The following is a 16,259-nucleotide window of genomic DNA, read 5'->3' on the forward strand; positions in this document are numbered from 1 at the left end:
CTGCTTCTCCCCAATGTTCCGTTTGGAAATGATAAAAGCTACCATACTGCCTCTACTTGATTACTGTGACATCGTGTACAAATCATCCCCAAGTACTGTACTGAAGAAGCTTGAATCAATGTATTACTCGGCCTTGAGATTTGCATTGAACTGCCCCTATAGGACTCACCACTGCGATCTCTACATTGGGTCAAACTTAACATCTCTTAATGATCGACGGCTTGTGCACCAGATCTTATTTATTCACGATGTACTTACAAAAAAATAAACAGACTACCAGCTGGATCTCCTCACTGTTTCTAAGAACAAATTTGACCTCAGGTCTTCGCTCATTTACCAGCTTCACATTCCTTATTGCCGTACAAATACTGGAGGAAGGGCCTTTACTATTGATGCCCCCGGGTCTGGAATGATATCGCCAATAAACTGCAACTTGGATCACTACCTATGAGATCTTCACTCAAAACTTATATAGAGTAGTTGTACACCCCTATCTGCCACTGCTATTCAAAATTGCCGGAATTCAAATGTATCGTTCCGGATGACCGCTGCAAAGTATAATCTTGAGTTTTGACTATAGTGTGCTGATCTTCAAAGGTTTATTGAAAAAATGTGATGCTGCTACTGATACTCCTGCTGTTATGGAGTGACTCTTGCAGCCAGCTATGGCTGCAAAGTTTGGTCGTACATGTTATGTATATATCGTTTATTGTTAAATTTGAATGACAGTTCCTATGATTACTCATTGTTTTTTTCGGTAAAGTCACGTATGTAGAAATACAATAAAATTATATTAAAACAAGAACCAATCACGACGTTTCGATCACAACGCAAGCGATCTTCATCAGGTGTCAAGAACAAATCACGGAGGTAAATACAACAAAAGATGAGAGACGAGAATTCAACAAACCTGAAAAAACATTATGTGAAGCACATCCACTCAGGCCAACACCACAGTTAGACACTTCCTGGCAGACCACGAATTTCAAAATAGTGTTAAATTTCGTGTTCAACCTTTGGATTGCACATACCAGCGTAGATAGAATGAAAAATACGAGGTACACGGTCAGTAGAAATACATATACAAGTCCACCAAGAGGTAAGGAGGGAGGAAAGACGGACAGGGAGGCAGGAAGTGTCTAACTGTGTTGTTGGCCTGACTGGATGTGCTTCACATAATGTTTTTTTCAGGTTTGTTGAATTCTCGTCTCTCATCTATTTGTTGTATTTACCTCCGTGATTTGTTCTTGACACCTGATGAAGATCGCTTGCGTTGTGATCGAAACGTAGTGATTGTTTTTTGTTTTAATATAATTTTATTGTATTTCTACATACGTGACTTTACCGAAAAAAACAATGAGTAATTTTATGCAGTCACGAAAGTTTTAATACTTTATTAGTTCCTATGATCACTGTTGCATTGCTTTTACAGCTTTATTTTGGTGATTTTGAAAACGTTTTGGTTTAGCCATGTATGTTTGTTGTAGTGCAGAGTTAGCCTGATAACTTTCATCTGCATTGTCTTATTATGGTTGTTATTGTTTGACTTGCATCCCACTGGGATTTTTGCACACAACGTTTGAAATACGGTGATTTTCTGGAAGACTTTGCTGTTTTTTCCTGTATGTTTCTGTTGCGTGTAGTCACTTTAACGTGTTTCTTGTTCATGTTTTTGTTTTTTGCGGTTGCACCCGAGTGAAGAGCCGCATGACTCACAGGGTTATACCTAATAAATGAAACTGAAAACTAAAAACACTACCAACACTCCAACTCAACACAAAGTCAACATCATCACCACCAACATCACCACCACCACTCAACACAAAGTTAACATCATCACCATTAACATCACCACCACCACTCCACACAAAGTCAACATCATCACCATCAACATCATCACCACCACTCCAACTCAACACAAAGTCAACATCATCACCACCAACATCGCCATTACCACTCAACACAAAGTCAACGTCATCACCATCAACATCACCACCAGCACTACCACCACTCCAACACAAAATCAACATCATCAGCGTCAACATCACCACCACCACTCCACACAAAGTCAACATCATCACCATCAACATCACCACCACTCCACACAAAGTCAACATCATCACCATCAACATCACCACCACTACTTCACACAAAGTCAACATCATCAACATCACCACCACCACTCCACACAAAGTCAACATAATCACCATCAACATCACCACCACCACTCCACACAAAGTCAACATCACCATCACCACTCCACACAAAGTCAACATCATCACCATCAACATCACCACCACTACTCCACACAAAGTCAACATCATCACCATCAACATCACCACCACCACTCCACACAAAGTCAACATCATCACCATCAACATCACCACCACCCCTCCAACTCTACACAAAGTCAAAATCATCACCATCAACATCACCACCACTCCAACTCTACACGAAGTCAACTTCATCACCATCAACATCACCACCACCACTCCACACAAAGTCAACATCATCACCATCAACATGTCCACCACCCCTCCAACTCTACACAAAGTCAACATCATCACCATCAACATCACCACCACCACTCTACACAAAGTCAACATCATCAACATCACCACCACCACCTCAACTCTACACAAAGTCAACATCATGACCATCAACATCACCACTCCACACAAAGTCAACATCATCACCATCAACATCACCACCACTACTCTACACAAAGTCAACATTATCAACATCACCACCACCACTCCACACAAAGTCAACATTATCAACATCACCACCACCACTCCACACAAAGTCAACATCATCACCATCAACATCACCACCACCACCACTCCACACAAAGTCAACATCATCACCATCAACATCACCACCACCACTCTACACAAAGTCAACATCATCACCATCAACATCACCACCACCACTTCAACTCTACACAAAGTCAACATCATCACCATCAACATCACCACTCCACACAAAGTCAACATCATCACCATCAACATCACCACCACCACCACTCCACACAAAGTCAACATCATCACCATAAACATCACCACCACCACTCCACACAAAGTGAACATCATCACCATCAACATCAGCACCACCACTCCAACTCTACACAAAGTTAACATCACCACCACCACTCCACACAAAGTCAACATCACCACCACCACTCCACACAAAAGTCAACATCATCACCATCAACATCACCACCACTCCACACAAAGTCAACATCATCACCATCAACATCATCACCACCACTCCACACAAAGTCAACATCACCATCACCACTCCACACAAAGTCAACATCATCACCATCAACATCACCACCACTACTCCACACAAAGTCAACATCATCACCATCAACATCACCACCACCACTCCACACAAAGTCAACATCATCACCATCAACATCACCACCACTACTCCACACAAAGTCAACATCACCACCATCAACATCACCACCACCACTCCACACAAAGTCAACATCATCACCATCAACATCACCACCACCACTCCACACAAAGTCAACATCACCATCACCACTCCACACAAAGTCAACATCATCACCATCAACATCACCACCACTACTCCACACAAAGTCAACATTACCACCATCAACATCACCACCACCACTCCACACAAAGTCAACATCATCACCATCAACATCACCACCACTACTCCACACAAAGTCAACATCATCACCATCAACATCACCACCACCACTCCACACAAAGTCAACATCGTCACCATCAACATCACCACCACTACTCCACACAAAGTCAACATCACCACCATCAACATCACCACCACTACTCCACACAAAGTCAACATCACCACCATCAACATCACCACCACCACTCCACACAAAGTCAACATCATCACCATCAACATCACCACCACTACTCCACACAAAGTCAACATCATCACCATCAACATCACCACCACCACCACTCCACACAAAGTCTACATCACCACCATCAACATCACCACCACCACTCCACACAAAGTCAACATCATCACCATCAACATCACCATCACTCCAACTCTACACGAAGTCAACATCATCACCATCAACATCACCACCACCACTCCACACAAACTTAACATCATCACCATCAACATCACCACCACTCCAACTCTACACGAAGTCAACTTCATCACCATCAACATCACCACCACCACTCCACACAAAGTCAACATCATCACCATCAACATGTCCACCACCCCTCCAACTCTACACAAAGTCAACATCATCACCATCAACATCACCACCACCACTCTACACAAAGTCAACATCATCAACATCACCACCACCACCTCAACTCTACACAAAGTCAACATCATGACCATCAACATCACCACTCCACACAAAGTCAACATCATCACCATCAACATCACCACCACTACTCTACACAAAGTCAACATTATCAACATCACCACCACCACTCCACACAAAGTCAACATTATCAACATCACCACCACCACCACTCCACACAAAGTCAACATCATCACCATCAACATCACCACCACCACCACTCCACACAAAGTCAACATCATCACCATCAACATCACCACCACCACTCTACACAAAGTCAACATCATCACCATCAACATCACCACCACCACTTCAACTCTACACAAAGTCAACATCATCACCATCAACATCACCACTCCACACAAAGTCAACATCATCACCATCAACATCACCACCACCACCACTCCACACAAAGTCAACATCATCACCATAAACATCACCACCACCACTCCACACAAAGTGAACATCATCACCATCAACATCAGCACCACCACTCCAACTCTACACAAAGTTAACATCACCACCACCACTCCACACAAAGTCAACATCACCACCACCACTCCACACAAAAGTCAACATCATCACCATCAACATCACCACCACTCCACACAAAGTCAACATCATCACCATCAACATCATCACCACCACTCCACACAAAGTCAACATCACCATCACCACTCCACACAAAGTCAACATCATCACCATCAACATCACCACCACTACTCCACACAAAGTCAACATCATCACCATCAACATCACCACCACCACTCCACACAAAGTCAACATCATCACCATCAACATCACCACCACTACTCCACACAAAGTCAACATCACCACCATCAACATCACCACCACCACTCCACACAAAGTCAACATCATCACCATCAACATCACCACCACCACTCCACACAAAGTCAACATCACCATCACCACTCCACACAAAGTCAACATCATCACCATCAACATCACCACCACTACTCCACACAAAGTCAACATCACCACCATCAACATCACCACCACCACTCCACACAAAGTCAACATCATCACCATCAACATCACCACCACTACTCCACACAAAGTCAACATCATCACCATCAACATCACCACCACCACTCCACACAAAGTCAACATCATCACCATCAACATCACCACCACTACTCCACACAAAGTCAACATCACCACCATCAACATCACCACCACTACTCCACACAAAGTCAACATCACCACCATCAACATCACCACCACCACTCCACACAAAGTCAACATCATCACCATCAACATCACCACCACTACTCCACACAAAGTCAACATCATCACCATCAACATCACCACCACCACCACTCCACACAAAGTCTACATCACCACCATCAACATCACCACCACCACTCCACACAAAGTCAACATCATCACCATCAACATCACCACCACTCCAACACTACACGAAGTCAACATCATCACCATCAACATCACCACCACCACTCCACACAAACTTAACATCATCACCATCAACATCACCACCACCACTCAACACAAAGTTAACATCATTACCATCAACATCACCACCACCACTCCACACAAAGTCAACATCATCACCATCAACATGTCCACCACGCCTCCAACTCTACACAAAGTCAACATCATCACCATCAACATCACCACCACCACTCTACAAAAAGTCAACATCATCAACATCACCACCACCACCTCAACTCTACACAAAGTCAACATCATCACCATCAACATCACCACTCCACACAAAGTCAACATCATCACCATCAACATCACCACCACCACTCCACACAAAGTCAACATTATCAACATCACCACCACCACTCCACACAAAGTCAACATTATCAACATCACCACCACCACTCCACACAAAGTCAACATCATCACCATCAACATCACCACCACCACCACTCCACACAAAGTCAACATCATCACCATCAACATCACCACTCCACACAAAGTCAACATCATCACCATCAACATCACCACCACCACTCTACACAAAGTCAACATCATCACCATCAACATCACCACCACCACTTCAACTCTACACAAAGTCAACATCATCACCATCAACATCACCACTCCACACAAAGTCAACATCAGCACCATCAACATCACCACCACTCCACACAAAGTCAACATCATCACCATAAACATCACCACCACCACTCCACACAAAGTGAACATCATCACCATCAACATCACCACCACCACTCCAACTCTACACAAAGTTAACATCACCACCACCACTCCACACAAAGTCAACATCACCACCACCACTCCACACAAAGTCAACATCATCACCATCAACATCACCACCACTCCATACAAAGTCAACATCATCACCATCAACATCATCACCACCACTCCACACAAAGTCAACATCACCATCACCACTCCACACAAAGTCAACATCATCACCATCAACATCACCACCACTACTCCACACAAAGTCAACATCATCACCATCAACATCACAACCACCACTCCACACAAAGTCAACATCATCACCATCAACATCACCACCACTACTCCACACAAAGTCAACATCACCACCATCAACATCACCACCACCACTCCACACAAAGTCAACATCATCACCATCAACATCACCACCACCACTCCACACAAAGTCAACATCACCATCACCACTCCACACAAAATCAACATCATCAGCGTCAACATCACCACCACCACTCCACACAAAGTCAACATCATCACCATCAACATCACCACCACTCCACACAAAGTCAACATTATCACCATCAACATCACCACCACTACTTCACACAAAGTCAACATCATCAACATCACCACCACCACTCCACACAAAGTCAACATAATCACCATCACCACTCCACACAAAGTCAACATCATCACCATCAACATCACCACCACTACTCCACACAAAGTCAACATCATCACCATCAACATCACCACCACCACTCCACACAAAGTCAACATCATCACCATCAACATCACCACCAGCCCTCCAACTCTACACAAAGTCAAAATCATCACCATCAACATCACCATCACCACTCCACACAAAGTCAACATCATCACCATCAACATGTCCACCACCCCTCCAACTCTACACAAAGTCAACATCATCACCATCAACATCACCACCACCACTCTACACAAAGTCAACATCATCAACATCACCACCACCACCTCAACTCTACACAAAGTCAACATCATGACCATCAACATCACCACTCCACACAAAGTCAACATCATCACCATCAACATCACCACCACTACTCTACACAAAGTCAACATTATCAACATCACCACCACCACTCCACACAAAGTCAACATTATCAACATCACCACCACCACCACCACTCCACACAAAGTCAACATCATCACCATCAACATCACCACCACCACCACTCCACACAAAGTCAACATCATCACCATCAACTTTACCACCACCACTCTACACAAAGTCAACATCATCACCATCAACATCACCACCACCACTTCAACTCTACACAAAGTCAACATCATCACCATCAACATCACCACTCCACACAAAGTCAACATCATCACCATCAACATCACCACCACCACCACTCCACACAAAGTCAACATCATCACCATAAACATCACCACCACCACTCCACACAAAGTGAACATCATCACCATCAACATCACCACCACCACTCCAACTCTACACAAAGTTAACATCACCACCACCACTCCACACAAAATCAACATCACCACCACCACTCCACACAAAGTCAACATCATCACCATCAACATCACCACCACTCCACACAAAGTCAACATCATCACCATCAACATCATCACCACCACTCCACACAAAGTCAACATCACCATCACCACTCCACACAAAGTCAACATCATCACCATCAACATCACCACCACTACTCCACACAAAGTCAACATCATCACCATCAACATCACCACCACCACTCCACACAAAGTCAACATCATCACCATCAACATCACCACCACTACTCCACACAAAGTCAACATCACCACAATCAACATCACCACCACCACTCCACACAAAGTCAACATCATCACCATCAACATCACCACCACTACTCCACACAAAGTCAACATCATCACCATCAACATCACCACCACCACTCCACACAAAGTCAACATCATCACCATCAACATCACCACCACTACTCCACACAAAGTCAACATCATCACCATCAACATCACCACCACCACTCCACACAAAGTCAACATCATCACCATCAACATCACCACCACTACTCCACACAAAGTCAAAATCATCACCATCAACATCACCACCACTCCAACTCTACACGAAGTCAACATCATCACCATCAACATCACCACCACCACTCCACACAAAGTCAACATCATCACCATCAACATGTCCACCACCCCTCCAACTCTACACAAAGTCAACATCATCACCATCAACATCACCACCACAACTCTACACAAAGTCAACATCATCAACATCACCACCACCACCTCAACTCTACACAAAGTCAACATCATGACCATCAACATCACCACTCCACACAAAGTCAACATCATCACCATCAACATCACCACCACTACTCTACACAACGTCAACATTATCAACATCACCACCACCACTCCACACAAAGTCAACATTATCAACATCACCACCACCACCACCACTCCACACAAAGTCAACATCATCACCATCAACATCACCACCACCACTCCACACAAAGTCAACATCATCACCATCAACATCACCACCACCACTCTACACAAAGTCAACATCATCACCATCAACATCACCACCACCACTTCAACTTTACACAAAGTCAACATCATCACCATCAACATCACCACTCCACACAAAGTCAACATCATCACCATCAACATTACCACCACCACCACTCCACACAAAGTCAACATCATCACCATAAACATCACCACCACCACTCCACACAAAGTGAACATCATCACCATCAACATCACCACCACCACTCCAACTCTACACAAAGTTAACATCACCACCACCACTCCACACAAAGTCAACATCACCACCACCACTCCACACAAAGTCAACATCATCACCATCAACATCACCACCACTCCACACAAAGTCAACATCATCACCATCAACATCACCACCACCACTCCACACAAAGTCAACATCATCACCATCAACATCACCACCACTACTCCACACAAAGTCAACATCACCACCATCAACATCACCACCACCACTCCACACAAAGTCAACATCATCACCATCAACATCACCACCACCACTCCACACAAAGTCAACATCACCATCACCACTCCACACAAAGTCAACATCATCACCATCAACATCACCACCACTACTCCACACAAAGTCAACATCACCACCATCAACATCACCACCACCACTCCACACAAAGTCAACATCATCACCATCAACATCACCACCACTACTCCACACAAAGTCAACATCATCACCATCAACATCACCACCACCACTCCACACAAAGTCAACATCATCACCATCAACATCACCACCACTACTCCACACAAAGTCTACATCACCACCATCAACATCACCACCACCACTCCACACAAAGTCAACATCATCACCATCAACATCACCACCACTCCAACTCTACACGAAGTCAACATCATCACCATCAACATCACCACCACCACTCCACACAAAGTTAACATCATCACCATCAACATCACCACCACCACTCAACACAAAGTCAACATCATCACCATCAACATCACCACCACCACTCTACAAAAAGTCAACATCATCAACATCACCACCACCACCTCAACTCTACACAAAGTCAACATCATCACCATCAACATCACCACTCCACACAAAGTCAACATCATCACCATCAACATCACCACCACCACTCCACACAAAGTCAACATTATCAACATCACCACCACCACTCCACACAAAGTCAACATTATCAACATCACCACCACCACTCCACACAAAGTCAACATCATCACCATCAACATCACCACCACCACCACTCCACACAAAGTCAACATCATCACCATCAACATCACCACTCCACACAAAGTCAACATCATCACCATCAACATCACCACCACCACTCTACACAAAGTCAACATCATCACCATCAACATCACCACCACCACTTCAACTCTACACAAAGTCAACATCATCACCATCAACATCACCACTCCACACAAAGTCAACATCATCACCATCAACATCACCACCACCACCACTCCACACAAAGTCAACATCATCACCATAAACATCACCACCACCACTCCACACAAAGTGAACATCATCACCATCAACATCACCACCACCACTCCAACTCTTCACAAAGTTAACATCACCACCACCACTCCACACAAAGTCAACTTCACCACCACCACTCCACACAAAGTCAACATCATCACCATCAACATCACCACCACTCCACACAAAGTCAACATCATCACCATCAACATCATCACCACCACTCCACACAAAGTCAACATCACCATCACCACTCCACACAAAGTCAACATCATCACCATCAACATCACCACCACTACTCCACACAAAGTCAACATCATCACCATCAACATCACAACCACCACTCCACACAAAGTCAACATCATCACCATCAACATCACCACCACTACTCCACACAAAGTCAACATCACCACCATCAACATCACCACCACCACTCCACACAAAGTCAACATCATCACCATCAACATCACCACCACCACTCCACACAAAGTCAACATCACCATCACCACTCCACACAAAGTCAACATCACCACCATCAACATCTCCACCACCACTCCACACAAAGTCAACATCATCACCATCACCACCACTACTCCACACAAAGTCAACATCATCACCATCAACATCACCACCACCACTCCACACAAAGTCAACATCATCACCATCAACATCACCACCACTACTCCACACAAAGTCAACATCACCACCATCAACATCACCACCACCACTCCACACAAAGTCAACATCATCACCATCAACATCACCACCACTCCAACTCTACACGAAGTCAACATCATCACCATCAACATCACCACCACTACTTCACACAAAGTTAACATCATCACCATCAACATCACCACCACCACTCAACACAAAGTTAACATCATTACCATCAACATCACCACCACCACTCCACACAAAGTCAACATCATCACCATCAACATGTCCACCACCCCTCCAACTCTACACAAAGTCAACATCTTCACCATCAACATCACCACCACCACTCTACAAAAAGTCAACATCATCAACATCACCACCACTACCTCAACTCTACACAAAGTCAACATCATCACCATCAACATCACCACTCCACACAAAGTCAACATCATCACCATCAACATCACCACCACCACTCCACACAAAGTCAACATTATCAACATCACCACCACCACTCCACACAAATTCAACATTATCAACATCACCACCACCACTCCACACAAAGTCAACATCATCACCATCAACATCACCAAAACCACCACTCCACACAAAGTCAACATCATCACCATCAACATCACCACTCCACACAAAGTCAACATCATCACCATCAACATCACCACCACCACTCTACACAAAGTCAACATCATCACCATCAACATCACCACCACCACTTCAACTCTACACAAAGTCAACATCATCACCATCAACATCACCACTCCACACAAAGTCAACATCATCACCATCAACATCACCACCACCACCACTCCACACAAAGTCAACATCATCACCATAAACATCACCACCACCACTCCAACTCTACACAAAGTCAACATCACCACCACCACTCCACACAAAGTCAACATCATCACCATCAACATCACCACCACTCCACACAAAGTCAACATCATCACCATCAACATCACCACCACCACTCCACACAACGTAAAGAAGACCACCTCCCACCAATGCAATTAGCAGAACCGTTTTCTTTTTATTACTTTTTTGTCTCCAATTTCCAGAACGAAGCTCACGCCCGAAACCTCGCGACACACGCGACTCCTGAACCCGAGCGAGCAATGCCGACGCCTAACTTGCTGTAGTTGTCTGTGTGTGGATATTTTTGCCATTGTCCCCCCCCCCAGCACCCCCTCGATCTCCCCTCACCCCCCATTCCTGACTGGTATGAAGGAGGCCGTGGGTTCGATCCCGACCCAGAACGCCTGCTGTATATTTGGAGTTTGCGTGTCTCTCTTCATCTCTCATCATCACGGTGGCTAGGAGATGTTAACTACCTCGCCTGCTACGCAGGAGATCGTGGGTTTGATCCTGACCCTAACACCTGCTGCTGCTATATATTTGTAGTCTGCGTCTCCCTCTCATCATCATCACAGTGGCTAGGATATGTTAACTACTTCGCCTGGTATACAGCAGGTCGTGGGTTTGATCTTGACCCTAACACCTGCTGCTGCTGTATATTTTTAGTCTGGGTCTCTCTCCTCACGGTGGTGATTGTGTGGGGTTTTTTTCCGGGTCTCCTAAGGATTTTTTCCCACCTCCACAATTCCAATTATTTCGGCTGAGGCAGTCTTAAAAAAAAAAAACAATGCAAGACATTATTACGACGATGTTGATTATTATTATCATCATCGATGATGATTATTATCGTCATCATCGTAAAAAAAATTCGCCTGTTGCATTGTTTCATCGCAAGCAATGACGACGTGTGGTGAATGCGAGACCTTGATGATGACACTCTTTGTGGTTCTTTCGGTAAAGCCACGTAGTTAGAAATACAATGGAAACAAATCTCGACGTTTCGATGGCACCGCGAGCGACCTTCATCAGGTGGTAAAAGCTCAGCAAGGAAAACAACTGCTGACGTGGGCGAGTGAGCTGCCGTGGCAAGAGGTTATATAGGCAAGAAGGGGGGAGGAGCAACGGGGGAGAGAGAGGGGGGAGGTGTGGGGTAGGGGGAAGGGTAGGGGCACTGCGTGAGCGCTAGGAGGAGTGAGGACGTGAGGCTGGGGGGGGGGGGAAGTGGGCGGGGCTAGAAGTGAATGGCTGGGAAAGCTGAGGATGCGAAATTAACTCAGAAAAATAGACTAGTACCCGGCAGATATGATGGATACAACCATAAACAGTTAAAGGTTTCGTTTTTTGGGTCTTTCGGTAAAGTCACGTAGAAGGGAAACAATGAAATAATAAAAATATAAAACTATTTTATTGTTTCCCTTCTACGTGGTGGTGACTTTACCGAAAGAACGAAGAATATGAATCCCTGCAGTCACGAAATCTTTAAATCAAAACGTTAAGGGTTTACCTGGTTAATAACATCCTTCCAATGATTGCTCAATTTGTATCCATCTTCCCGGTTGAAGTTATGCCTGTGTTTATATATGCGAATGGCTTCATGAACAAACCTTTGATAGTAGCCCAAAGGTTTTCAGAGTACCTTGGTCTCGGAAAAACACAATATCACACGAGCCCAAAGCGTTATAACAATGGTCAGCCACGGCAGAGGTATTGGTTCTGCCGTGTTTAAGATCTGCCTTGTGTTCGCGAACACGGTCCGAGACATGTCGTTTCGTTTCCCCGATGTAACTGCTGCCGCAGCTACAACTCAGTTTGTAGGCTCCAGGGTATTGCATGTCAGGAATGACCTCCTTCACAGATGAGATCAGATCACGGATTTTTGTGTACTGTATTGAATCAGACCTGGATCTTGTGTTTGTTTAAGATTTTGGAAATCTTTTTGGTAACGCCGGCTATGTATGGTAACGTGATGGTTTTGATCGGCTTCTCAGGGGGTTGTTTCTCCATGGTTGGCGAAACAGCTTTGCGATTAATGCGGTCCGAGTACCCATTCATCTTGGGGGCCTGGTGTACGTGTTCCAGTTCACTGGCTAGGTGGTGTTGGTCGGAAATGCAGTGGGCCCTATTGTGTAGTGTTTTGATGAGGGAATTCTTCTGTGCCGAATGGTGGTGGGAATCAGATTTTTTTTGTCTTGCTGTGGTTTTACCACCTGATGAAGATTGCTTGTGTTGCAATCGAAACGTCGTGTTTTGTTTTATGTTATTTCTAGCTACTTGACTTTACCGAAAGAACCAAAGAGTATGGATTCCTGCAGTCACGAAAGCTTCAAATCAAGATTGATGATGATACTTTGATGTTATTGTTGTTTTCTGTTTTATCAAACAGAAACACACACACATTTTATTGGTGAACTAAGTAACTAATTACCAAGTTTTGTTTACGTGACAACCCCTTACTGATTGTAAATGTCACAGTGGGTTTACTCTCCAACACGCACATGTTAGTACTGAACTAAGTAACGAATTGGCCACGTCGTGTTTACGTGACAACCCCTTACTGATTGTAAATGTTGTAGTGCGTTTACTCTCCAACACACACACCGGAGAGTGCTGGACTAAGTAACTAATTGTCCACGTTTTGTTTATTTGAACAAACCTTTACTGATTGTAAATGTTGTAGTGGGTTTACTCTCCAACATACACACACACACACCGGTTAGTGCTGAACTAAGTAACTAATTGTCCAAGTTTTGTTTATTTGAACAAACCTTTACTGATTGTAAATGTTGTAGTGAGTTTACTCTCCAACACACACACACACACCGGATAGTGCTGGACTAAGTAACTAATTGTCCACGTTTTGTTTATTTGAACAAACCGTTACTGATTGTAAATGTTGTAGTGAGTTTACTCTCCAACACACACACACACCGGATAGTGCTGGACTAAGTAACTAATTGTCCACGTTTTGTTTATTTGAACAAACCTTTACTGATTGTAAATGTTGTAGTGAGTTTACTCTCCAACACACACACAAACACCGGATAGTGCTGGACTAAGTAACTAATTGTCCACGTTTTGTTTATTTGAACAAACCTTTACTGATTGTACATGTTGTAGTGGGTTTACTCTCCAACACAACACTGGATAGTGCTGAACTAAGTAACTAATTGTCCACGTTTTGTTTATTTGAACAAACCTTTACTGATTGTAAATGTTGTAGTGCGTTTACTCTCCAACACACACACCGGATAGTGCTGGACTAAGTAACTAATTGTCCACGTTTTGTTTATTTGAACAAACCTTTACTGATTGTAAATGTTGTAGTGGGTTTACTCTCCAACACACACACACCGGATAGTGCTGGACTAAGTAAAAAATTGTTCACGTTTTGTTTATTTGAACAAACCTTCACTGATTGTAAATGTTGTAGTGGGTTTACTCTCCAACATACACACACACACACTGGATAGTGCTGGACTAAGTAACTAATTGTCCACGTTTTGTTTATTTGAACAAACCTTTACTGATTGTAAATGTTGTAGTGGGTTTACTCACAAACACACACACTGGATAGTGCTGAACTAAGTAACTAATTGTCCACGTTTTGTTTATTTGAACAAACCTTTACTGATTGTAAATGTTGTAGTGAGTTTACTCTCCAACACACACACACACCGGATAGTGCTGGACTAAGTAACTAATTGTCCAGGTTTTGTTTATTTGAACAAACCTTCACTGATTGTAAATGTTGTAGTGGGTTTACTCTCCAAAACACACACACACACACCGGATAGTGCTGGACTAAGTAACTAATTGTCCACATTTTGTTTATTTGAACAAACCTTTACTGATTGTAAATGTTGTAGTGGGTTTACTCTTCAACACACACACACACACCGGATAGTGCTGGACTAAGTAACTAATTGTCCACGTTTTGTTTATTTGAACAAACCTTTACTGATTGTAAATGTTGTAGTGGGTTTACTCTCCAAAACACACACACACACCAGATAGTGCTGAACTAAGTAACTAATTGTCCACGTTTTGTTTATTTGAACAAACCTTTACTGATTGTACATGTTGTAGTGAGTTTACTCTCCAACACACACACACACACCGGATAGTGCTGAACTAAGT

The sequence above is a fragment of the Petromyzon marinus genome, unplaced genomic scaffold (assembly GCF_048934315.1).
Source record: "Petromyzon marinus isolate PM22_M1 ecotype Great Lakes invasive population unplaced genomic scaffold, UKy_Petmar_22M1.pri1.0 PM_Scaffold_21, whole genome shotgun sequence".
In the NCBI taxonomy this organism is placed as follows: Eukaryota; Metazoa; Chordata; class Hyperoartia; order Petromyzontiformes; family Petromyzontidae; genus Petromyzon; species Petromyzon marinus.